The sequence below is a fragment of the Dermacentor variabilis genome, chromosome 8, assembly GCF_050947875.1.
Source record: "Dermacentor variabilis isolate Ectoservices chromosome 8, ASM5094787v1, whole genome shotgun sequence".
In the NCBI taxonomy this organism is placed as follows: Eukaryota; Metazoa; Arthropoda; class Arachnida; order Ixodida; family Ixodidae; genus Dermacentor; species Dermacentor variabilis.
Window position 1 is genome coordinate 85,174,532 of NC_134575.1, and position 27,896 is coordinate 85,202,427.

The 27,896-nt window shown below is 47.2% G+C and overlaps 1 long non-coding RNA gene across 1 annotated transcript; it reads left to right on the forward strand.

The window, feature by feature from the left end:
- Positions 1 to 27,857, forward strand: LOC142590382 (uncharacterized). The gene is made up of 3 exons (XR_012830086.1): positions 1 to 159; positions 14,156 to 14,270; positions 27,564 to 27,857. It is a non-coding gene; the product is annotated as an uncharacterized LOC142590382 (long non-coding RNA).
- Positions 27,858 to 27,896: the final 39 nt, after the last annotated feature.

Sequence of the window (27,896 nt, forward strand, 5' to 3'; positions counted from 1 at the left end):
TCTCTCAAGTTGTTTTTATTTATAAGCGTGCAAGATTATATTTCCTGTTCAACAGTATGAGCGTCCTTTGCCTGTCGTTCATAAGTGTAGCTCTAGCCACATTTTGCAGAGTTAGTTCAATTACTTGGGTACCAGTACCGCTTGTTAACGGTACTAACGGTAAGTTTATTGTACCGTTTGTCATCATTCTCAAACATGTGCTTAAAGCCCATGTCACACGGAGCATCTGTCATTTCTTACTAATGACATTTCGTGAGGCTAATGTCACCATCACAGCACGCTGCCACAAGACAGAATTTAATGTCGTTTTATAGGAATAAAATTGACGATAGTTCAATGGATAGAGAACCAGGAACAGCTTCTAACCAGCTTTTTTCCGATAATTATCTTTCAATAATCTACATTTCCTTGAAATATGTATTCCTCCCTTGAAATCTGCGCTTTTCGATAACTGACCTGTTCACGCGGCCAACAAAGTCAAGTGAAGCAAAGGCGAAGATCAGGCTACCAACATGGCGGAAACCGCGACCGGCGGTGGCTTCGCCTGGTCCGTCGTGAAGAAATTCAAGAGGACATCGGAAAGTTCTATATTGTGAGCAGCTTTCTATAACTTATAGACCTCTTGGATGGCTTCTCTATTGCAAAATCACTATCAGCAGAGCATGCTTCCGACCTTTACATACATAAACGGTGATGAGCATTCTTCATGTGTTTCTTCCACCTTTTCGCGTTAAAAAAAACTACAGACCGGCGTTAAAGTGAACTATTTGCCGCATTCAGCATTCGTGTTACTGAGAGCTCAACAACATTTGTTATGAAAAACATCTTAGCAAACAGATCATATTAAATGTCCGTATTCAACCTGGTTACAGACTGCTCCTGATGGTTTACTGTTGGTCGTGCTGGTTTTCCGCAGGCACAGCACCATACTTTTGGCTCTTGTGGACCGTCAGCACCTTCAGATATATATATATATATATATATATATATATATATATATATATATATATATATATATATGTGGGCAGCCAAGCGAGATTTCACGATGGAAGTGTTTGCGGCCACACCAAGCTCTACCACTCGGTGGAAAGTTAAAGTGCACAAAAGCAGCCCTTACAATAATCTGCAACCAGGTGTATCCTTTGAACCCAAAACTCCTCGAGCCATTTCCAAATGCTGTCTCAAGAATCCATGAAGGAGTTTTCAACTACCACTTACCAAAAAACGAGAAGAATAGATATGCCTTGAAACAACTACAAGATCATTTCAGAAACACATCAAAGGGGATGGAGGGCAAGCTCAGGACAGCAAAACAAGCCATCTCTGTTCCTTGCGTGCCACACCACATCGATCAATTGCCCCAGGAACCCATTGAGCAACAACAGGAGCAAGCGCTTGAAGACATCAATCAACACTATCCCCAGCCAGTGCAGAGAACTGATGCTGTTAGGGGTTGAAGGCTGAGAAGTGGGGGCCTCGCTGGCAAAGTAATTTTGGAAACTTGCTCGCTAGCATGATCACAATCATGATTTTGGAGCAAACGTTCCACTCGATGACGAACAGCACTAATTGACAACATGGGCGCTGTAACGGAAAACTATTCCCAACTTTTCTATTCCAATTCTGCTATCAGCCCACCGCGATTGGTCAAAAACTTTTTTGGACCACCCCCACTTCACCTGTCTGTCATGCGACGTCACGAAAACCGCGATAGCTCCCCATCTGATATGACGTGTACATACTGATTATGCATAACTTGACCGAAGAAAACAAAAATAGCTTTTTCTCATTCAACGCCTTTTTTCCATTAGCCCTCGACTATTGGTCAAACGTTTCCTGGCTTCGCCGACTTCACCTGCCTCTCACGCGAGGTCACAAAACCGCAAAAACTTACTGCGTCAAAGTGACGCGTACGCGATAAAGATGCATTAATATACCGAACAAAACTGAATTTTCTTCTGAATAGCCGCAGGCTGCCCCGTTCCGAAAGGAATAAATGATGGCTGCCGCCGATCGCTCCGGCAGTAGCTACTCGCCACTGCCGGAGAGCATGGGCTTATTTGCGTGTAATAAAACTTTTTGCACGGCCATGGAACGTTTCCGAGAACTTTCGGCACGTTTACGCCCTCGTTTTGCTAACTCTTCTTTGCTGAGGATCCGTTCTCGCGTCATTCTTAAGCTTCCGTTTCATGCTGCCGCGTTTGTCGACGAACTACCGCAAGCTAAGTAAGAGAAAGCGGACCAATCGCAGACGCTGGCACCACTCTCTTCATTCGGTTATCGATATTCAGGGCAGTGGCTCGGCCTCATCGAATCCCTCTATACACTTGATCATGCTCCTCTCCTCTTGTGAGCCAATTACGTAAGACAAGCCACTCAGTGCAGGCAATGTTATTCGTTTTTCAAGCAAACAAAAGTGACCTCCTATGAACGAGGGGAACATTTGATTGGTTTGTTCAGACAGCCGCGCGGGTGACCGCCCGATGCTTACGTCGGCGGTTACGCAAATTTGACGTCAGAAGATTGGAATAGAAACATATTGGAATAGCTTTACGTTATACGGCTCCATAATAGACAAGGCAGTATAGAAAAAGTAATCGTTTTAAACGTTGTGATGACAGCTAATCCACCGTCCATGTCAAGGTCTGCAAGGATACAATGTTACATGTGCTGTCACGCTGTCAAATATGCATCTGTGGTATGTCTGGTGCTTGCGACCTGAAGTCATCTTTTGAAATACCAAGCATAAACTCTCACTGGTAAACGTTATATCAAAATAGTGGCATGAGGTGTGATGCATTGTGAAAATCAGGGTCATGCAAATATTCAATTTTATTACATTCATTCCCAAATTCGCCCAAGTAGAAATGTAACCTGCACTCATCACATATTATTAACTATTTGGAAGCTTTGTTTTTAATGTGAAGCATTCTTTTCTCATTATTGGCACTGCGCGAGAGTTAAACATATTTTAGGTTTTTTTCTCACGTCGCTTTCATAAAAAGAAAATAATGTTTACCGGATGGGAATCAAACGTCTGCTGTCGGGCACAGTAGCCCAGTACGCTGATCACTAGGCCAGAATCGTTGCACAATTTCTCATTCGGAAACTAGCTAGTTTTGTGAAACATTCAGCACATGCAATCCGTGCCGATTTCTAGTATTCGATCCTCGTTGACAGCTCTCCACATTGTTATATCGTAGAAATATGCCTCGTATATCTCGCGCCAATTTCTAGATTTACGGAAATACACTAATCACCTTGGCACCACTTTGAGGAGGGCCAAACAATGCGACATAGAGAGCAACCTGCTTAATGCATCGCCTAACATTGTTTCCCAAAGAGCGTGGGGCGTGCTCATTTTTTTGTAGTAAGTAGAAAACATTCTATTGTGCTTTATGTAAGCAAACGCCAGCATCAAATGTTTGTTTTCTGGATTGCCGTGTCAGGCAGGCAACCATGGTAACGCGCAGTTTTTAACCTGTAATTGTCACAATCGTGCAATCTGCTTTCTTTCAACATGGCTGTTACACTTTATCATAGACCAATGGATCTACTGGCTATACCAATTGCATTGAAGGTGAAAGTTACCCAAGAGCATAAAAAATTTGGTGGACGAGCAAGCTGCAGCAGTCCATAATGCGAAAAATCTTACGAACGGAAAACACATAGTTTCGATCTGGTGCGTGAAATACGTCGAAGTAACTCTGAAAAGCAACTCTTTCTCGCGATGTGCTTTCACGTGTATACCACGCGTGTTATTATTAAGAACCATGTCGGTACATTTTGCTCTTAACAGATGATAGCTATTAAACACTTGAAGCTAAGCAAAAGCCAGTCCCACAGCACGCGTGTACAGTCATTAAAAATTTCTGCAAATGAAGAACACGATAACGTTGAGCGGCTGAATGTAATTATTTTCCCCTATATCCGCCAAGAAAATAGTCTATATTCCCACTCAGCAGCCTTCTCGCCCCGACCAAGAAAGCCACTCCAGATAACAACCCTTTCTTTCTTGGAATTTTTTAAGTGCAATCATCAATTTTATTTACTCTTCAATGAGCTGTGCGAGCATAGATTATTTCTTCGTTATTTTTAGCAATTGGATTTTTTTCCCAATTCTAGAAGCATTTGGTTCAGGTAACCCGTCTGGTTCGGCTATTGCTACGAGTTCTTCGCGGTCGTTGCCCCAGTCGAATGTCGTCAACGGCCATGGTGGATGGCTGGCAAGGTCCGCTTCGAGCACTGCTCTCTCTGCGCTGAAAGTGATGTCATGTGTCATCTCATGAACGAGTTGACTTGCACAATGATACCTTACACACGGAAAAACATGGAAAAAACAGACTTCCGTGGTGCGTCGCTAGAGCGGGCAGCGATATATGGTCCCGCCGTATGCCACGTAGTTGCTCATCCTCATGCCCTCGATAAACCACCACCACCACCGCCGTGGTATTCTTCATCCGCCTGGCCTCTAAAGCGCCCAGATTGCGGCGATTTACAATTCTCGCTCTGAGTTGAGCCTCGCTGACTTCCACGTCGACTCCTCTTATGATTCCCTTACACGGTTTCTGGGGTCGCGCTAGGTACGCCGCCACCCCAAACGTCCCTTCGCCGAGCCTTATTTGCTGCACTCGGGCCTACGCGTCTGCATTTTTCTCGCGCGGCGTGCACACCACAAAAGTGTTCTGAACTCTATTGGGACACATCGTGTCCTCTTCGATTGTCACCAGAGCCAAGGATTCCTCCATGGGCAAGGCTTGCTCATAGCGCATTTTACTAACCTTGTTTACATTCAGGCCATCCAGAGTTCTGTCAACGATGCGAAAAGTGCCCCTCGCCAGTCGAGGCAGCCTCGGAGCAGCGGTGACGCGTCGTAACGCGTCTCGAGGTGCTGCGGTGCGGGCGCCATCCATCCGTTTGCCACATGTATTTCCACCGTCTGGAGCCGAACAGTCTTCCCTGCGCCTGCCGGGCCGTTGGTTGTAGGCTACCTTCCATCATGGGTCACGTGCCTCTTCTTGAGTAATCTCTTTTCCTTCCACAACGTCCATTCTGGGTTCCATTTGCCATACGTTCGGGAGTAGGCCGAAGCCTGCCTTCGCTGTGTTTCAAACACTCACAGAACGGCGGAACATCCTTCAACCGAGGAAAATCCGGTGCCCGCAGAGTTATCTTGACTTGCGATGTCCATTACGGTTTAAATCTCCCGGTTCCGCGTGGAGAACCACTCGAGAACATCGATGAAAGCCGGAGACGACGTCAACGCGTCCGCACTAGTCGACTTCTTCTTCTAGCCTCAACAGAGAGACAACAATTTGTTCACATAAAGAAATCCCTCGACGTGTCCACAGTCATTACACTTGTGCGAAATTATCGTTGATTGCTTACTCAAGCCAAAGGACTTTCGCGAATCAGCAAACTTCGGCGCATCACACACGAGTTCGGCCATTCTATAGAGTTTATGCCTTTACAGTTTGATACTTTGTCGCATGCATAAAAACCAATTCTTTATGTGCGTTTCTTCATGTCTAGGTATAGCAAAGAAAAGGTTGCTGAGCGTCAACAACGGAGTGGAGATCGTGTCTGCAAATTATAAAGACAGCTGCGCGACGCGAAAATGATAAAATTTTCAATCCGTGCTCCGAGGGAGAGAATCTAGGCGTGGTATTATGTAAAACTATTTCAATCACCTATTTTGCCTCCATGATACATAAAAATCGCTTGTGTCCCACCCATACAAGCGCCACCGCGCTGTATGAAGGTGTCCGATCCATTTGCATCTACGGATTGGGCACTACTTGGAACGTCTAGATCATCGAACTCAAGTTAAATCAGTTAGCCAGCGCGGAGGTCACAACGCCGCCACAAGAAATGTCGCAAGCAGAAAAAAAATGAAGAAAAAATCATGAGCCCTTCTATTCTGCGAAAGAGGATGACACGAGAATTTGCGCAGCTAACGGCAAATAGGTGACACAGAGTTATGAATAAAGGTATGGACACATATATTGTCATGCTGGGTGGTCATCCATCTTAGCAAGAAACAAGCAGCAAAATCCGTCATCACTAAGCCTCATGTCAAGCTGACGTCAAATCATTAGCTATGTCTTGGCAGAATTGCAGAGATGGATGGATGGATGGATGGATGCAAAACTTTAATGAAGGTCTTGAGGTACGCGACTCAGCGCGCTGCGGGCCGCTCCCACGTTGGGACAGTCAGGCCATGCCCGACCGCCGCATCGTGGGCCCTCTGGACAGCCCATAGTGGCGCCCCGGCATCGGGGCTCTTGATAGCGGAGAGCCACTTGTCCTCATTGATTTGTTCTGTGCTTTGTAACGAGGGGCAACGCCAGAGCATATGGTCTAGGCTAGCGATGTCATTGCAGTGCCTGCAAAAATCAGTGGCATAGGTGTCGGGAAAAAGCTTGTGGAATAAAGCTGGCTGGGATACGAGTCTGTTTGCAATAATCTGAGGGTCAATGCGTGCTCTCTATTTAACTTCTTGTGTGGAAGGGGAAAGTCTCTCCTGCCGAGATAAAAGTGCTGCGCAATGTCATTGTATGTGGTAGGTTGATCTCTGTTCTCCACCACTGCGGGCCGGCGTTGGAGTTCTCCATGGTCGCGGAAAGCGAGACCTCGCGCCTTGGAGTGGGCCAGCTCGTTGAGGTTTGTGGGGCCTCCCATGTTGGATCCCATGTGAGCGGGGAACCATGTGACGGTGTGGGTGGCAATGCTTTTGCCGTCAAAGATGCGACAGGCTTCCTTACACACAGCGCCAACGCTGAAGGCATGGATGGCTGCCCTGGAGTCACTGAAGATATGGGCATGTTTGTCTTCCAAGAGGGCCAAGGCAATGGCCACTTGCTCGGCCGCACGCGACGACGTGCTTCGTACCGAAGCGGCGTTAACGGTCGAACCCCTGTGGTTGATCGACACTACCGTGAAATTGTTGCTGTTGCCATACTGGGCCGCGTCAACGAAGCAGCTGCCGCCAGGGAGTTCTATCGCGCGGCGTAGGAGCGCCACCGTCCTGGCCTTCCTTCTTTCTACGTTGCGCTGGGGGTGCATGTTGCGCGGGGCAGGCGATATGAGGATGTATCTTTCTGCTCATTCAGAAGGCCCTGATAGGCGTCTTCGACAGTGGCCGGGGGGACGCCCATCTCTGTTAGGAGTCATCTGCCTGCCCTGCTGCCGGAGAGCCTGAGTATCTGTGCCATTTCTTGTGCTTCTGCAATTTCTTCCAGGGTATTTTGAATACCCAACTGTAGGAGTCGGTCGGTGAGTGTGTAGTTTGGTAGTCCGAGCGCGCTCTTGATCCCCCTCCTTATCATGGCATTTAGCTTGTCTCGCTCGGCCCTCTTCAAGACGTGCATGGCCGCTACGTACGTGAAATGGCATAACAAGAAAGCGTGGACTAGCCTTATCAGATTCTCTTCGCTCTGGCCTCTCCTTCTGTTACACTCGCCTGATTAGACCGATGACGCTATCCGTCTTCTTTGCTAATTTGTGAATGGTGGTGCTATTTGTGCCCGCCCCTTCGAGTGTCATTCCCAAGATTCGAATGGACGCGACTTTGGGAATGGGATCTCCGCACTTGGTGTAGAGATTAATGTCAATTTCAGTGGGGGGTTTCCAGTTATGTGGCTTGCGGCCCTTTCTAGTTGGGCTGCAGAGAAGGAGCTCCGATTTCTTTGGGGAGCACCGGAGTCCCGTTTCGGTTAGAAAGCGCTCTGTAGTGTCGACAGCTTCCTGGAGAGCGGCTTCGACTTGTCCGTCACTGCCACCCGTGCACCAGACAGTGATGTCGTCTGCGTAGATCGTGTGAACGATGCCCTGGACCTTGCCTAGGTACCTTGAGAGGTTGACCATTGCGATGTTAAACAGGAGCGGTGAGATGACTCACCCCAGAGGGGTGCCTCTTCTGCTCAGCTCCATTTTCTCCGATTCCAAATCTCCAGCCTTGAGGATGGCGCATCGTTCGCTCAAGAAAGATCTAACGAAGGCATGGAAGGACGAGCCTAGGTCAAGTTTGGAGATGGCGTCGAGAACGAACTCGTGACGGATGTTATCAAAGGCCTTCTCCAGGTCCAAACCAAGGATGGCTCTCGTGTCCCGAGTGCAGCGTTCCAGGATTTGTATCTTGATAAGCTTCATGGCGTCCTGGGTGGAGAGGCCTGGCCTGAAGCCTATCATGTTGTGAGGGAAAAGGTCGTTGGTCTCGATATACTCGACAATTCTGTTATGGATGATGTCAGATGACGTCAGTGAGATGAGGTGGAGGTTGTCCAAGCTCGGCGGTTTACCGGGCTTTGGGATTAGTATGACCTTCGCCAACTTCCATTCTTCCGGTACAATTCCCTCCTCCCAAATCCGATTTATCTCATCTGTGAGAAACTCGATCGATGCGTCCTCTAGGTTTCTCAGAGCCTTGTTGTTAATGTGATCCGGGCCGGGCGCTGACCTGCCATTTAGGTCGTGTAGGGCACGACGGATTTCACTGGCTTTGAAAGGCTCGTCCAGCGCGGAGTTCGGCTTCCCTTTGTATACTGGGTATGCCGCATCATCGGCCACAGTTTTGAGCGGCAGGTACTTTTTAGCTAGCATCTCGAGCACGTCCTTTTCCGTAGACGACTTCTTGGCTTCGTCGAGCGCTTCAGCGAGGACACTTCTCTGGTTTGACTTGGTGCCGGAGTCGTCGAGCAAGTGTTTGAGAAGATTCCACTTGCCTCCCGTCCACATCTGCCCGTCGATTGAATTGCAAATTTCGTCCCATTGCTGCCTAGCCAGGGCTTGGCAGTGCTCGTCGATCTGCTTGTCGATCTCGGCTATCTTTTTTCTGAGCTTGCGATTTAAGCGTTGGCTTTTCCACCTCTCGAGAAGTGATTACTTGGCTTCGAGAAGGTGTGCTAGCCTGTTATTCATTTTGTCTGTCTGTAGATCCGTCTCTGTAGTTTTGGTGGTGGAGCAGACATCTTGCAGAATTAATGTGCACCACTGGACGAGACTCCTCTCCGGCTTTTCTCCGCCGGCGGCGCGGGCCCTGCGAACCTCACGGAATTTGTCCCAGTCAGGGACCGAGAAGGCCTTTTTTCTTTTCTGCTCCACTTGTAAGGTGGTGACCGTGATGTAGTGGTCGCTACCGATGTCTATGAGCAGATTCGACCCCACGGCTGAGCCAGCGTTTTTAACAAAGGCGAGATCTGGGATAGAGTCCCTGGTCGAGGAGGTGCCACATCTGGTGGGAAAGGCTGGGTCCGTCAATAGAGAGAGTCCCGCATCTCCCGCCTCCTGCCACAGGCTTCTGCCCTTGACCGTGTCGTGCGTGTAGTTCCACGCGTGAAAGGGGGAGTTGAAATCGCCAGCCACAACCAGTGGAGAGTTTCCGGCGATTTTCGTTGCACTAGTGATGATGGTTTTGAAACGTTGTCTGTGATCGCTCGGGCTGCTATATACGTTAAGTATAAAAATGCTGGAGATGTTGGATTGACATGGGATGACTTCTACTAGGGAGGTCTCCGTCTTGCTAGGCCGGACTCCTAGATCGCGTGCGACGAAAGTGAACTTGCTGCAGACTAATGTGCAGATTCCTCTGCCGTCCCCACGGAGAGCCAGAGCTTTGCATCCCTGTAGTGAAACCTGATCAGTCATCATTTCTTGCAATAATATAACATGTGGCTTTTCTTCGTGAGTGCGAACAAACTGCTGCAGGCTACATCTTTTATGGTGGAGTCCCCTGCAGTTCCACTGCCAAATTCTAAATTGGGTGTGTGGCCCCATCATTGCTGTATAGAGCACCTTCCGGCGTTGCTACTACGGTCTCTAGGGAGATGGTTCTATTAATCGGTCCGGAGATGTGCAGTGGTGGTGGCGTAGGTACCGACGCACTATCCGGGAAGTAAACTGGACGTACGTGGATCGACGTCCTGATGTCCATTTCCTGCACCTTTGACTCTATCTCTGGCATTCTGTTTTCTAAGCATTGAATTTTGATGTTTTGCTCGTCTGACTTCTGATCCACGACCAAGAGTCGCTGATCCACTGCAGATAGTCGTTCATTAATCTTGATCTCGAAGCAGATGGAATTCAATATTTCTCTGACTTCTGACTTGGCTTTAGCCTGTGCATTATCGGGCATGCTTCGAACGGCCTTTCGTTTCGCTGGGTTGCCCGAGTGGCTTGCATCCACGACCATGGGAATGTCTGCTGTTTGGGGAGAGGGGGTCCCCGAGGGGGATGAACTAGGGACTGGAAGGGGTTGAGGTCCCCCAGGGGGATGGGACGAGGGGGTCGCCGAGGGCGTCCCTGAGGGGGTTGAACCAAGGGCGGGAACGTGGTGAGGTTGATTAGCCTTTCTGAGCTCTGCTATTTCGGCTCGCATTAACTCGATTATGCTGCGCATCTCGGCATTTTGTTTCCTGAGCTGAGCTATTTCAGAGGAACCATGCTCTAGCGCCGCACCCGCCGTTACTTTTTCGGCAGTTCTCGCTCCACTACGCACCCTGTCTGCCCAGGTGGCGCCTTGTTTCCCAGGACCGGCTGGCTCCTCGAACCGGACCCTGTTCTGTGGGTCCCGGGACCTGGACCTAGAACGGCCCCTAGACCTGGACCGGGAACGGCTCCTGGACCTCGAGCGGCTTCTCGAGCGGGAGCGCCGGCTCGAAGATCTAGCTGGTTCGCTTCTGGCGCATGTCTGTGCTGGTGACGGGTCTCGATTCCCGGATTCCGCATTTAGTTCATTCCTCCTCCGTCGAACAATATACGGGAGCTGGAATCTTTGCTTGCATATCTTGTCCGCTGTGGCGTGCGGGCCGCCACAGAGGCCGCAAGTAGGCGAGCAGGTGTGGTTGTCAGGGTTGTTGGCCCCACATTTGCTGCATAGTTTGTCCTCCGGAGTTGGGCAGACGTCGGCTCTGTGGCCTAGTCTACCGCAGGCATAGCAGCAGCCGTGCTGCCTGAGGTACAAAGAGCACTTCACTAGCGCCGAGCCGTAGAAAACGAAGTTGGGGACCTTGTAGTCGTCGAAAACGATGACTACCGTTTCGCTATTCTTGATTCGCTTGGCTCCCAGGGCTAAGGGATTTCTCTTGTTGAGGATGCTTCTGTCCAGGTCGGCCTGGCTGTTTGACACATCAACTTGGCGTATGACACCCTCGCACGTGGCGTGAGGCGCGGCTTCGTAAGTGCTGAGTTCGTATTGTTTAATTCCCAGAGTGATGCAATTCATTTTTAGATAATCATCTGCGTTATCGCGAGACGCGGTGCTGAGGACGATAATATCTTGTGCTGCGTTGGGGCAGACGATGTCGTGGCTAGCTTGCTCGAACGTGAGTCCTGCCGCGGCGGCGACGGCCCGACCAAGCCTTGCGGAGCCCGTTTTCTGAACATCCAAACCACCCCTGGGGCGGGCGATAATCTTCCAGTGTTCCTTCGGGAGCTGAGGCATTCGCGACGACTTGATGGATCTTGTGCTTTAGGCTAATGGGCTTCCTGCTGCCATTGAGACGCTCGCGGTGCCCCTCGCTGCTTGCCGCTTCACGGGTGCTGTCGCGACGAGAGACGCGCAGGGCGGTTTAACGCGACAGCGTTAAGGAGCTCGTGTCGCAGAAAAGCCGTGTCGGCGTCGGCGTCCGCGGCGTTGGCCGTGAGCGATAAATCAGGGCAGGCACTTCATAAATAAAAAGCAACATCCAAGATGGGCTGGGTGGGAATTGAACCAGGGTCTCCGGAGTGTGTGACGGAGACGTTACCCCTGAGCCATGAGTTCGATGCTTCAAAGCAGTACAAAAGCGCCTCTAGTGAACGTGGTGTTGCCTTAGAAAGGAGCTGTTTCTAAGGCTCAGGCGTGCGTCGCTTGCTCAGGCGCACATTTCCTTGTCGCGCCGAACGCTGCGTTGCTCGACGCTCACCGCGTCGGATGCGGGGCGCGTAGTCGCTGCGCCGTAGCCCATTGTCTTACACCCCTTGGCGGGTCGACGGGAACGCTGTCACGTTCAACTCTTGAACGCGAAGCTTAAGCGTCCTCCAATCTTTTTCTTGATAGCAGAGGAGCGCCAGCCGTGCTCCGCACCAAATTCTTCCGGAGGAAGATCGTCTCCTTCAATTACAACGACCATTCCGTCTGTCATGACGAGGCGGGATTAACCCTGCCCGGCGAACGCTGGTTAGGCCTTGCCGTCAGACTGAGGGAAGCGCGGCGTCACGGAAGAGAAGCAGCTCGAAAAACCGCCTAAAAGGCCACCCACCGTTGAAAAGTTGCTATCCGTGGGTTCCTCTTTTCCTTATGCATCCGCTGGTGCAGAAATCATCGAGATTGAGATGAATTGCTCACCCAAAAAAATCGAAGAAAGCAGGAGCCGATGTGGGCACGACCGTACTACTCGGCTTCTTCCATTCCATTCCATTGTAGAGATCGCCTGTTTGTTTTTACGCTGCTAGGAATACCGACACGGCAAGAAGCCGTAAAGCTCGTTTCATCTTTAGTGAGCATATGGTACCACAGCATTAGGATTGGTGATGCGTTGACAGTGCTCTATGAAAGCCTAATTTTTCACTACATCGTTAACTTACTACCCCGCTCTATCATGGTACGTGATGGTGGTAGCCTGCAAATGCCGAGTACGTGCTAAATAGAGGCCGAGAAGACACTGTGGCTCAGGTGGATATCTGTAGGCACATTCGCCCGTACTACTTGCTAAGGAGGCTGAAAAATAACTGCAGCAAAAACGTATAGGTAAAGCGAAGTCTTGCTGTCGTATGCAGGTAAACGCAGCCGATGCTTACGGGGTGAAATCATTTCTTGCGCCAATCCACCAACCATGGATAATGTAACATGAAAGCAAGCAGACAGTGAACAGACGACGTGGTGCGAATGTTACCATATCGAGGGATATTCGGCCTTCCTAATGACTAAGAATTCAAGTAGCTTGCATAGCGCTGCAACCAGCTTCTCAGATGGATACCCTCTGTAATACCTTTGTGATCTGGAGGGTATAATAAATAAAATTGTCCCAGGGCGAACTATAGATGGGTTCATTGCAGCAAAGTTGATTGCAAGATGGCAGGCTTATGCCCAACTATTCATCGTATAGAGAGCCATATATACAATAACTCTAGTCAGCGCATTCGCAGAGGGGAGCATAGTAGGAACGTTGGCATTAGCGACATCGAAGCCAGCTGTGGATGAAGACGAACGTGCGAGCAGTGGCACGATCACTTTCGCCCGGTTACGCCGAGGGGCGCCAACGAGCCAGCTGTTGAAGAAAATGACGACGAACGCGCGAGCAGCTGTAAGAGCTATTGTTCATGATGACAGATTTTCTCGCACACAAGAAAATTTCACTTAACCCTAGCCATAAACGGCTTCGGCGTAAAAAAGGAGGTGGGCTTATCACATCATTGAGACGCAAGCAATTTTCTTCAGTAGGCTATAAGGCAGTGAAGGAATTGTCACTACTGACGCTGACGCTAGTCCTCGAAAAGGAGAAGAGTATCCCTGTTGAGTATGAGACTCGAATCGTTGCTGAATAACAACAGGAAAATTGTATTGGTCCTTTGCCTTCCTATAATAAATCGATCTAAAAATGTTTTCGTTAAGAGGCTCCTTGGATGGCGACTTTTAACTTCCAGAACATAACATAAATTTGCCATGGGTGTTCCTTAGGTGTACTTTGAAGCTATTAAAATTTTATGTCGAATGACAGCCATCTCAAACAAACCATCCGGTAAAAGAAGCTGTTCCTGAAAACTATAATATGTTTTACCATCTGGTGCATCAGAATACTTGTTACTCGAGTGTAATAGTGGCAGTTATTGATGCTTGTTTCATGCAGTTCTAGTTACAATGTGCCACAATTGCCATGTTTACGTCCTACGAAAACATGCGAAAAAGAGAAACCTTCAGTGTGACAATCAACAACTTTATTTTGGGTGTTCAGTTTCACGGTTGTAGCCATGTTACAAACCTCAAGCATTTTAAACAACAGTTCAGCGTTAAAACGCTCGCTTCGCAAATGCGGTTTGGCCGTGTGGTGCAGTGCCTATAATGAAATTACCACTATAATAGCAACATCAGTCTGATACGCTCTAGTTTCGTAAAGCTTTCGAACGTGCTTGAAGAATTCGGTTAAGTGCGATATATTTTGGCCTTCATTTTACGCAGCTACATCGTGCCTTTATTTTAATGATACACTAGAGAATGGTGTGGTACAAGTCAGTGATTGGCCATGCGAAAGATTACGTTGCAATACTTCAACCAATGAAGTGGAAGTGACTGGGTAAGTTACTTTTCAGCTTCCTAATGACATCAACTTACCACTGCTGCGCATGCGCACTTATAGAGGAATGTTAACGGATGAACAATTGTATCAAAACTTGATTTTCAACCAACAAAAAGAATGCGCCTTTATTCTATTAGGTATTAAGAAGATTTTTTTTCACGAAGTGCGATTGATCGTGCCTTGATTCTGTTTATTCGAACCCGTGTTAAAATGAACGAAACCTTAACCGCTTGAAATAAAACGAATTAGAAATGTTTGAATCGTAGGTTCGCGCTTGTACAGCAGACCACAAGTAGCGGGCATTGATAGTAAGCGTCACAGAGGCATATAGTAACACTTTTTACCATAACGGCGCTTAGATTCAAGATGGTCGAATATTGTTTTTGAAAAAATAGATGGAGAGGCATAGTAGAAGCTGAGTAGGTAGATAACTGTACGCGTGGTGCTTAACGACCTTTCGGATTGCGCAGTAAAACTTTCGCTTTTTCCCCTGCACTTTGATAATTTTCCGGGGTAGGCGAATTTTCGGAGCTTCCAGTTCTAATTCAAATAGTTAGCTTGAATGATTCGTTTCCTACTCAAAAATCAGGCATTCCGTATTTTCGAATACTCGTAAAGAAAGAGAAACGTTGCAACAGTTGACGGTATAAGCCTGGCTTCTGTTCTTCATCTGCTAAAGTACGTATAGATAAATATGAGAAGTGTGACAACACCCGAACCTTATGAAGCAAAATGGGTAATGAAACAGAATTGGTAATGGGAGATTTGTGTTTGGTTTCACGGCCGAAGAACAAATCCTCACCTGTTATTTTTTTATTATTCTCTGTAATATAGTGTTTTGTCAGTCTAGCTATGTAGAAGTTTCATTACGTACGCAACAACCAGTGATGTCTTCAACGGAACGGGCCCTTTCTTGAATGGGCAAGAAAGCCGTAATTCCCGAAGAAACCTTTTTCTTTGAGCAGAACTTAGCTTTTTCTTGGCAGCCGTTTTGTTTGAAAGCTACTCATGCAATAGACATTCTTTCTTGGAGAGCTTGTTTTGAATGAGGCTCTAATGTTGCTAAACGCTATTCATACAGTATTTTGTTATGTTCGGTGGCATTTTCTTAAAGACTGATTGTTTGGGAGCTAGTCAGTACAGGCGTTGTACCTTACTATACCAGCGAATAAATGTCCATTCTGTAAATAAACGCACGTGAGCTTGAGTAGTCAACATTCAACAAAATATTCAACACGAGCTATTATAATTGATTCGCGTTAAAAAAAATGGCACCACCCATCTTGCCATGACTGTCCACGGTAGTGCGATTAGCGTTGAACAAAAACAGCCAGGCAATGTATTTCCACCGTCAAAACAAGTTATGAATGAGTTTTGTTTGATGCATCCAGACTCCTCTTTCGTGCTTTCCTCAGAACACTCGACGTCACCTTGCACCACTGCGGCGAAGTGTCCACGTAGCCCCTCATAAGCATAGCGCGCCGGTGCGTGCTAACACTGAGAAACGCGTCGTGCGCATATTGGTCTCCGCTGTCGCGCCACTTTCTGCACACATCGTATAACCTACTGTCCCTGCTGAGAAGTCCACGCGCGGGCCCCGATACCAGAAGCATTCTTCTGCAGAGCTTGCGCAAGCTGGGAAGTGCTACCCCGCTGGCCGCACTTCTAGTGGCACATACTGTGATGACCCCAATATGGAGGCAACGGTTCGTGTACTCAAAAGGTTCTGACGGTTCTTTTAGGCGGAGCCTCCGAGAAGCCAATTGAGGACAAAGCCGTTGGTTTGAACACACACACAAAGACTTTTATTCCAACTAAAAAGAGGCATAAAGTAAATAGAAGGAAATAGAAAGCATGCCTAAAATGAACACTCAAGCAGACATAGCGGCAAGGAACACACATAGGGCTTGCATGAGGTTAACGAGTGCGCGAGTCCGGGCTTGCCACGAGGGCAGGGACGCGTAACAGTCTCGAGGCGGCGACGCGGCGACAGGCTAGCGAAAGGAGGGGCGCCGGTCTCACCATAGGTCGCGGTGTAAGCTGACCGACCGGGCGACCGGAGCGCGCCAGTTCGGGCTAGGCGAGGTAAAGCGGGCGGCTTGGTGGCAGGAGCAGACGGCGTCGGCGTTCTGGCCGGGCAGCTGGGTGTAGAGTTCGGGCCCGTAGCCCGACTATTCTTGTCCCGCCCACGGGCGCAGAAGCTCGAACGCCGGCCTCGGACAGCAGGCGGCACGACAGACGGGGGTGGCGTTCTGGCCGGGCAGCTGGCGTAGAACTCGGGCCCGAAGCCCGACTGTTCTCGTCTCGTCCACGGGCGCAGAAGCTCACCGGCCTCGAGAAGCTGGCGGCCCGCTCAGGTAGACGGGCGACGCACAGGAACAGGTTGGCAGGAGGCCCCGGTTGGGTGAAGTCCTGGTGGCTCGGGTCGGGAACCCGACGTCCCGTCTTCAACGCCCGCTCCGTTGGTTGACCTCCTCCTGCCGTTGCTTCCTGGAACTCTCCTGGCGTCTCCCCTGCGTCTCCTTGCGTGTCCTCCTCTTCTGCCGGCGCACCACGCTTTTTAACGCGATAGCGTTAAGGAGCTCGTGTCGCAGAAAAGCCGGTGTCGTCGGCGTCGGTGTCGGCGTCCGCGGCGTTGGCTGTGAGCGATAAATCACGGCAGGCACTTCATAAATAAAAAGCAACTTCCAAGATGGGCTGGGTGGGAATCGAACCAGGGTCTCCGGAGTGCGAGACGGAGACGTTACCACTGAGCCACGAGTTTTTTTTTTTTTATTACCGGCTAGGCAAAAGAAAATACAATGTGAGTATTACATGGCCATAAAAAACAACTAGTCAATGCCGGATCAGTGTGGTGTGATAAGAACGATGTAGGCTAGTCACTTTGTCCAAAGCACTTAGCCAATCAGGAGGATCACTCTGTGTGCAGAAAAATTCGCGTATATATAACACACTTTCAATGAAGTATTCATGTGCTGGGGCCTGGACAATGCGCTCATGTCTAATATCCATACGCGTTCGCCACACACTGTGCATGCACAGAAGCATTAACAGATCGACAGGCACACCCTCTGGTTCCGCGCATGGCAGGAAGCGTATTCCGAAAGCACTTAACGGCAATTCCTTTTTAAGGCTACGTTTTAGAATATCCCACAAAAACACTGCGTCATGACAGTCCAAAAAGATATGCTCAATCGTCTCCGGTTTTTTGCATATAAAGCACTTCACAGACCAAGGTACAAAAATGCCTTTGCTTTGCAGCCACGGTTTCACTGGGAGAGTGCCTGTATGTAGTTGAAGAAAGAAAGATTTAACAGAAGCTCTTACCGGCATACCTTTAACTCTCTTAAGAACATCTCGTTCTGAACCTAAAACAAATACTGTACGATACAACGGTACAGGCAAGAATACATCAACAAGATCTTTGTACAACTTCTTACTAGTAACAACGGCCAGGTATTCACTAGAAAATCTTGCTTTTAGTATTCGGAAAGACGCGACCACTTCACGCAAAAAAGCACTCAAAGGCATTGGCCCCGCATACATGGACGACACTACATAATCATGCAATGAATCACGCAGTCTAGCTTGAATCATTGTTCTCAGAAAAGCATCCTTTTGATCACGCAAAAAAGTAAACCTGCTTGCAATCTGTTTGAGGAACAAATGTGACAACCCCAGCCCCCCGTTAGACACTCTATGGAACAGATTACTACGACTTGTACGTTCCCATGTTGAGGCCCAAATGAACACCGCAAATACTCTATGTAGCTTTTGCACAGACATCCTCGTCAGACATAACGCTTGCATCACATAAAAGATTTTCGCCACTAAAAACAAATTACACACTGTGGCTCTTGCAAACATTGAAAATTTATGCCCTCCCCATTTGCCGGTCTGGGTTTTCATTCGCGCTACTTCATTGTCCCAATATTCTTTGCTATCTCGATAATGTTCGAGGGGGACACCTAGGTAGGTGCCTGGAGTTACCGCCCATTGCATGTTACAAAAAGTCTCAGGCTTGTATTGCCAATTCCCATGCCAAAAACCAAGACACTTCTTCCAGTTAATAGCACTTCCACTTTCAGTACAAAATTTTACACACTGAGCCACGAGTTCGATGCTTCAAAGCGGTATAAAAGCGCCTCTAGTGAACGCGCTGTTTCTAAGGCTCAGGCGTGCGTTGCTTGCTCAGGCGCACATTTCGTTGTCGCGCCGAACGCTGCGTTTCTCGACGCTCACCGCGTCCGATGCGGGGCGCGTAGTCGCGGCACCGTAGCCCATTGTCTTACACCCCTTGGCGGGTGGCCGGGAACGCTGTCGGGTTCCACTCTTGAAGGCGAAGCTTAAGCGTCCTCCAATTTTTTCTTCTGGTCTGGCCGATTTGGCCTTTTCTAATTGGTTGCTTTTCTTCTTTTTGTTGTCTTTGATGCACCGCGCGTTCTCGTGCCGGACGCTCTTCGGCGTCGTTGTTTTCCTTCTTCCACCTCGGCGCGCGTGCACTCAGTGTCGTCTGCTCCTGGCCGTCCCGATCAACGCACCATGTCGCGCACCACACATGACACATACTCAGTGACCCAAGTAGGGAGAAGTTCATTGAACACTGCCACATACCCATTGCATTTACGGCGCCGCTCGAAGCACTGTACTGAATGAGGTATATAATATTATTGAAAAGCGGCACAAACACAGGGAATTGCTGGGAAGTCTGCTAAAGCGTCTAGCTTCTGTCTTTGAGGAACCAATGTGACGTGCGTACAATTGCGCTCAGTGTGGCAGCAATTTAAAGGGTCTCATTTGCTATTCGGGAGTGGAACATTCCCGGTGGCGCACACCTAGTTACGAAATTTGGCGGCAAAGATGCTTGTTGAAGGGTGGTGAACTCTCATTAGCACACACCCACTACCCTAGTCGGCATGAAATTGGTTCACTGAACACCAGCATAGACCACACGGCACATATCAAGTGCAATTATTGCGAGCCTGTTAAAGTGTCGACATAATGTCATTGAGTAACCGGTATGACGTGGGTACAATTAACCTCAGTGCAGAATAAATTGAAGGGATCCTACCTGTCACATTGGACTGGCAGATTACGGCACGGGCGCTACGGCACCACCAGAGTGTTTCCTACTACAAGCTGCACCACCGATCTATCTCCAGAACCACCTATCTCCACGTGCTTTCGCCTCCTACAAAGTCAGAGCTCTTGTAGACGTAGAAGCTCACTACTTCATCAGCCCCGGTTCATTTGCTGCAAAGTTGAAGAAAGCAAAGACTTCGTGGTATGACCCTCTAAGCTGGAGAGCTGAGGGACACCTGGTAGTGCCGACTGAAATTTGCGCAGCAAGAATTTCCATTTACGATTGAACGTACCCTGCGACTTTTGTATTTATCGGACAGTGCTCTCAAGAAATTATTCTGCGCATGATCATTGAAAGTCACTAACGCTACCAGCAGACCAAGCAATACTTCGAGAGAGCTTCTTGAGTCATTTTGACTAGAGCGTGCTCACAGAGCAAGTTAGCATTCCACGTCCCTCCAGTATCATCATTTCCTCGGCACCAAAACGGCAGCCGACGCAAAAAGCGTCGCCAAGGGCGAACAACCTCTACTGCTCGACCACGAAATTTGCTTCGCAAGTGGTATCTCCGTACTAGACGGAAGTAAAGCGCTGGTGAGGCTGTAAAACTTTAGCCAGGAAAACAAACACTTCAACAAGGAAGCCATGATCGCATAATAACCGAAGTATGCGAAAGGCCACTTCACTAAAGCCCGTATCGATGTTTGACGCGGGATTTAGAAGACACAAAGGGAGGAGTCGGTAAAATGCTACGCGACGTAATCATCCCGCTTTTGAAGAGCCCATGGGCTTCTCCTGTAGTCATGGTGAAGAAAAAGGACAGTACCCTGCTGCCACGACTCAGTGTCGATGCATTAGCTCCTCCTGAGGCTGTGGCATAATGGAGAGGAGTCAGGTGCCCGTTTTCACCACTTGTAGTCGCGAAAGAGACAAATGCCTGATAAAAACGCGCAAAGAAACGTAATTTTGATCTTATATCTCAACAACAAGGCAAATTGACTTTGTTAAGCGGTAGTTAGGAACTTGGTATAGACACAAAGTGCATGACAGAGTCAATCGTGAACGACAGGTTTAAAAATGCAGAATCATTACAATCTGCAGTGGTACTCTCAAAACAAATTATATATATATATATATATATATATATATATATATATATATATATATAATCAAGCACCGCGATTGAAAGATATGGAAATGCCACGTAGCCTGACGGAGCCAAGGTAAAGTGTTTGCTACTGCTTGGAGATACTGAGATTATTTTCGCAATCCGCCTAATTCAACAGTTAGTCTGACATAATCAATAATCTTCTCAATTAAAGTTATTAGATGAAAAGTGTCAATGAGAAAATTGTAGAGAAAATGAAAGACCGCCGATACACCTTTATGTTGCTTAATACGTGCTACATAAAAGTGTTTCGGAGCGTGAGCGACGCCCACAAATATACTATATATTGCCGGGCGATTGGCTGATGGAGGCATTTCTCGTTTATTTGCGAGTGACATTAAATAAATCTGGCGCGTCGACAGTCGGTGCGCACCGATACGACTTGAAATTGTTCCTCGAAGTCAGCGCATCCCCGTACGTGGCTGGCTTCCACTGCTGCAGGGGTGTTTGGTGTCGAAACTGATGTTCGCAGGGTGCTTTCCCGGGAGATACTTGGTGTTCATTCCTCCTTAGCGCAGGACACAGGTGAAGTGCCGAATCGCTGCCTTTTAATAAACTTCTCGAGGCGTCTGCATGCACCTCTAGCTATGTCGAGATAAACAGAGCTCTTTATTTAAAAAAAACAGTGTTTAGCCCGAGTTTTTTAGCTTGCCTGCTAATTGGCAGAGAATGGGACGGATATGCGAATAAGGCAGCCCGCAAAGGCAATGATCCCATAAAATTTCTAAAATGTATTTTATTAAATGAGGCCTCCATTGTAGGGCCTTCCTTCTTCTTAGGTTCTCGTTTGTAGCGTCGAAATTATTCTATTCAGCATTCTGTAGTGGCGTGACCTTCAGTGACCGGCCCTACTGTGTGTGATTTGTACTCTGTTCTACTTTACTCTTTATATTTGTCCTGTTGCTCTTGCATTCCTCATTCCTGCCCTCCTACCTATCTTCCATTTCTGTGTTTCTGTCACCTCCCTTCAGAAGTGTAGGCAGGCGTTGTGCCCCCTCTGGTGGCAGTTGCCAGCCTGCTCCTCGCTATCCCTTTCCTGCTAACTGTCTATATGTGTTCAAAACAAATAAAATTAATAATGGGACGAAGAGCAAGAAAGGCCCTAGAAGGAGGTTTCATTAAATAAAATACAGTTTTAGAAATTTAATGGAATCATTGCCTTTGCGGGCTGCCTTATCGGCATTTTCATAACCTGTTAAACAGCAATGTCCTTGAATCCACTGAAATACTATCGCATGTCCAGCGGCTGAAGCCAGGTGGTGTACATGTCCTGCACCAAAATGTAATTGCTTGATTTAGTCCTTTTCGGCCAAAGGCTTTGCAATGCTGCTTTGGAATCTGTGAGGACTGTACATTGTTGCTGAAGCTACCGTAGTGCGTATTTTGTCGCCTGTATCATCGTGTACAGCTTAGAAAATGCTGATGGTTACTTTATCTAAGGCCATGAAAATACCTGGCCCGTGGAAGGAACCAAATACCACAGCTACAGGTATATTTTCAAGAGGAGCCTTCAGTAAATGTGTGCATCTTAGTCTAGTATTTCCAGCTGACGTAAGCCTGTGCTGTCTGCAAATTTCTGCTTGCGATATTTTCTTGGAATCTATTCTTCCCGAAAAACACTTGAACTGCACATGCGAACACTGGCTTTTGCCGCAGTTAGATGCCACTGGCTGTCACTTTCACCAGAAGGCAACGTAATTTAGGCAAAAGACTAGCTACGATCAAAAATATCGACGCACGCAGTCCGGGCATGCTTCAGACTGTGCTAATGGTCACCTTCCCTGGTGAAAAATTTAGTCATACACAAAAAGTCACGAGTGCACATAGCTCAGCGTGTGCTTGATGCACCGAATATCACGTTCCATAATGTTTACGCAAATGTGGTGCTCGTATGTTTGCGTTCTCTCAGAGGAGCAATGCCTAATAGGCCTGTATGGAGGCGGTGAAGTGGAGACATCAATGAATAATGCGAATTTTGTGAAAACTGCGTTTCTGCATCGAATATCGTCGGCTGAAAAAGATCACGAAGCAAAATGTATGCCCCCGCCCACTTATTTACGACGCATTGGATCAGCTTTACAACGTGACCTACTACTCGTCGGTGGATCGAAATGACTGGCGATAGCAGCGAGAAATCGATGAGAGGGATCGCGAGAAGACTGCCTTCATTAGTAAGGCCTATACCAGTTTGAAGTCACACTATTCGGGATACGCTTGGCACCCGCGATATTCCATCGCGTGATACAGACGGTGTTATAAGGTTTGAAATGGCGGACCCGGCTCCTCTACTTGGGGCGCTGTCGTCTTTGCCTGCAATTCGGACAGTGAACTTAGGCGGCTTCGGACCGTGCTAGAGTCCATCAAGTCGCGCACTCACTATAAACTTAGACGAGCGTAGCTTCGCTTACCATCAAATTTTGTGCCTGGGCTACATCATCAGCAAGATTTTAGTACGCCCTGATCTGCAGGAAAAGAGGCCTAGCATCTTCTTCGTCCTCATCTTGTGCGCAAAAGCCTGCATTCATAATCATGATCAGTCTATTTTATGTCCACGGCAGAACAAAGGCCTCTCCCTGCTATCTCCAATTACCACTGTGCTGCGCCAACCGATTCCAACTAGCACCCGCAAATCTCCTCATTTCGTCGCACTACCTAGTCTTCTGCCGTCCTCTACTGTGCTTCCCTTCTCTTGGTACCCATTCTGTCACCCTAATGGTTCCTTCGTTATCTAATCTGTGCATTACATGATGTGCCCATCGCCATTTCTTTTTCTTAATGTCTCTAAGAATGTCGTCCTTACCCGTTTGTTCTCTGATCCAAACTGTTCCCTTTCTGTCTCTTAAAGTTGTGCCCAGCATTCTTCGTTCCATCGCTCTTTTTGAGGTCCTTAACTTGTTCTCAAGTTTCTTTGTCAGGCTTCAAGTCTCTGCCCCATATGTCAGCACCTGTAAAATGCTCTGATTGTATACTTTCTTTTTCAATTCTAAAGGAGAGCTCCCAGTCAGGAGCTCACGATGTCTGCCGTATGCCAATACAACCAATTTTTATTATTCTTCGGTGAATCTCCTTCTCATGGTCAAGGTTGCCTGTGATTAGTTTACCTAGGCAGACGTACTCCTTCACAGACTCTAAAGGCTGACTTGCGATCTTGAACTCTTGTTCCCTTGCCCGGTTATTTATCATTAGCTTTGTCTTCTGAATAATGATCTTTAACCTCAATATTACATTCTCCCTGTTAAGGTCCTGAATCATTTTTTGTGCCTCGTTCACAGGGCTGCTGAATATAAGAATGTCATCAGCAAACCGAAGGTTGCTGAGGAATTCGCCATCGATCCTTACTCCTAAACCTTCCCAGTTTAATAGCTTGAATACTTCTTCCAAGCACGCAGTGAACAGCATTAGAGAGATTGGGTCGCCTTGTCTGACGCCTTTCTTTATAGGTAACTTCCCGCTTTTCGTCTGCAGTATTACGCTGGCTGTAAAATTTCTGTAGGTATTTTCCAGGGTATTTACGTAAGCGGTCTGCACTCCTTGATTACGCAGTGCCTCTACGACTGCTGGTATCTCTTCTGAATCAAATGTTTTTTGTATTCTATAAAAGCCATACGGAGAGGGTTATTGCACTCTGCGCATTTCTCGATAACCTGATAATTAAAATAGTTGTGATCTATTGTAGAGTACCCCTTCCTGAAGTCATCCTGTTCCCTTGGTTGACTAAAGTCCCGTGTTGCCCTTATTCTGTCGGATATTATTTTGGTAAATATTTTATATAATACTGGGCGTAAGCTAATGGGCCAATAATTATTCAGTTCTTTAACGTCTCCCTTTTTGTGGATTAGTATGTTTGCATTCTTCCTGTTTTTGTGACCCTTGCAGTTGATAGACACTTCGTATAGAGAGCCGCTAGGGTTTCTAGCATTAAGTATGCTCCATCGTTGATTAAATTGACTGTAAATCCATCCTCTCCTGCCGATGTTCCACGTTTCATGCCTTGCAAGGCCCTTGTGACCACATCTCTAGTTATAGGAGGAGTTTGTATATGCTGTTTATTATTGTTTCGAATAGAGTACTCGTGAGTCCTCTGGGTACTGTACAGGTCAGTATAGAATTATTCCGCTGCATTTATTATACCTTAGAGATTGCTGATGAGATTACCCTGCTTATCTGTCTGTTCATACATCTTGGTTTGTCCTACGCTAAGTTTCCTTCTCACTGATTTCAGGATGTGTATAATTTTTACGGATTCTTCAATCTTTATCACGTTATAATTTCGAATATCACTTATTTTCGTTTTGTTGATCAGTTTTGACAGTTGTTCGAATTCTGTCTTATCTCTAGAGTTGGACACTCATTCTTTGTCGTTTCTTTATTAGTTCATTTCTTACTTGGGAGAGCTTGCCTACTGGTTGCCTTGGTGCCTTGCCTCCCACTTTAATTGCTGCCTCTGAAGCCTGCCTCGTTAAGGTTTCGTTTATTATCTCTGTCATCATCATCTTCTCTATGTTCTAAAGCTGCATATTTGTTTGCAAGTACCAGCCTAAGTTTGTCTGCTTTTGCCCTTACTGCCTCTAAGTTGACCTGTTTTTTCTTGACCAATTTTACTATTTCTCTGTTCAAATTGAAATGCATCCTTGCCCACACTAACCTATGGTCACTGCACTTTACCCTAGCTATCACTTCTACAACCTGCACTGGGCTGGAATCAGCGGAAAGTATGAAATCAATTTAATTTTATATATAACCATTAGGGCTTTTCCAGGTCTACATACCGTAGCCACACTTTCTGAAAAAGGTGTTCATTATTTGAGGCTTATTCCTTTCTGCGAATTCTACCAGCATTTCTCCTCTAGCGTTCCTGGAATCGACGCCGTAGTTGCGAATTCACTGCTTTTCCCCACTTTTGCATCGCAGTCACCCATTACTACCGTATACCTAGTTTGCACTTTCTCATCGCTAAGTCAACATCTTCATAAAACTGATCTACTTCCTCATCGTCGTCACTGGATGTTGAAACGTAGGCTTGTACTACCTTTAATCTATACGTCTTATTAGGTGTGATTACGACTACTGCTACCCTCTCGTTAACGCTGTAGGATTCGTCAATGTTGCCCGCTATGTCCTTATGGATTAGGAATCATACACCGTATTGCTTCTTATCAGGGAAACCTCTATAGCAGGGGACATGGCCGTTATTTAGCAGTGTCTAAGCCTCACCAGTTCTTCCATCGCTCTAAGGCTGATAAAATACCAAACAATGCCTGATAGTTCCACAAAAAGTCCTGCTCAGCTAGCCTCACTCGAGAGGGTTCAGGTGTTAATCATTGCATGGGTCAATTTCTATTGGTGGCCTGTCCGTACTCCGATATTCTAAGCATCCTCTGCTGTGTTACAGGTTTGACCACCGCCTTGGTCAGGTTCTCTACAGCTGCTGGGGACTGACGGCATTGGTTATTTATGGATATTATCAGGGAGGTCGTGGCCGAATACAGACAGTCCGATTCTTTTTCTAGTGAGGAATTGTCGTTATGAAGGGCCTTCCTATCTTGGTTGTACCTGGATTAGCATAGCTCCACTCGCTCGCAGCATCTTTCGCTGGTGTCAGGCGTCACTCCAAGCCTGCAGATCTCCGGAATTAATTCACTTTCCCACTTGCAATGCTAATACATCGCCTTGGTGTAGCGGTACCAAGCTGCTCTTTATGCTTCTCGTCTTTAATCTTCATAGCAACTAAAGGAAGTCGATTTTGCTAGGGGACCTGCCGAAGCTAACCAGAGGTTTTGGCTGCGTTTCACACGTGTGTCATGCCGTGATACGCATTGCACAGCCTGTGTCGATGCACAGGCTATGCGGCTGCCGATGTGCCTACGACATACAACAGTAGTCTGGAATAGTACGTTGCGCAAATAGGTGGTTCTGCATGGGGGTCGCGTTTAATACTCTGATTTAAATATTGATGTTTTCAGAAGTCATGTTATTCAGAACAAGTAGTAGCGCATTCTAAGGCAACCTGGACGTCTAGGCTGCTGTCATATGCTTGTTTCTGTTTAAATGCGTAAGCATATTTATGGTTACCCAAAGGAAATAATGTCCGTATGTCTGTATTTCGGTAAGGATGACAGCTTTCAAGATAGAGCCAGCCAACTGTGGGAGAAGCTGACGAAGAAGGCACCTGCAGGGGGCCATGTGACGTATGATCAGGCACGCAAAAGACGCACTTTTAGCAAGCCAGAATTGTGGAGCAGCCATGGCTTCGTATCTGAACGTCATCAGCGTGACTTAATACTTCGGTGTTTCAACCACGCTTCGCAGTTTCACGATTCATTCACGGTCGTTCTAGCAATTACACGAAACACACCCGCAAAAGACTACGCAACACCACGTCGTTACTACAAAATGCTTGGGCATCATTTAGATAACTCCCCGAGGGGATGCTACGTAATTAGTTTAAAGCAGCAGAGTGTGGTAATGAAATTGAGGAATTATAATTTTTTTATATGCGTTACAGGTTCATTGATGAATAAGTCAATGTATGAAAATTTTGGCTAATATGTCGTTAGCAATTTTTTAGCCAAATGAGTGCACGAGATTTCAGGTAACAGTTGGAATACTAACAATAACGACAACAATGCTAACAACCCACTGCGATAGGTAACCTTTTAGTAACAGCACAGGAAACCTTGCCTTTGGAAAATAAACGGTGTGAATTTCAACAAGTTCATAATGTTTGCAATTGCGAAATTGTTGTCTGAGCATTCACATTCCCAGTTGTACCACTTTTGAGCAAACTAAAAAAGAAAGGCAAAGTTGTTCGAAATTCAGTTGCACATTACCCGCCATGTTGAAATTAGCGTACCTCCAAATTTGAGCTAACGATGAGAAGCATTAATGTTGCGCCTGCTATGCTCGAGGCATACTTTTCATGCTATGAAGTTAACTTCTGCATCACTTCCTAAGCCTATCGTCAAAGCAGCTGGGAAGTTTCGTTGTGTTGCCGTTATTACAAAGCAATCGCGTATACAATCTCTCTTTTTTCCTTGCAGCTGTCCTGCGCCAAATGACGCTTGGGATTACTCGAATGGGACCCGCGGCATCTGGCCCAATTGTTGCAGAAAAGTGGGGTCTACGTAGAATTGAGAAGTCTCATCAAGTTCCCTCTGTAATTCACAAAATAGGCAGGAAGATCACTTTCCTAATGTTACAAAATATAGCTGTTGATAAAGAAAATGAATTGAGTATTTGCTTTCATTGGCTCTAGCCTTATTTAAGGTGAGATAGTATCTGTTCCGGCAGATGTGATGTAGCATTGACGGTTAATAAAGCACCAGAACTATGAATGACAGAACTTGCGTCTTACTGGGCGAACCTGTGCCCTC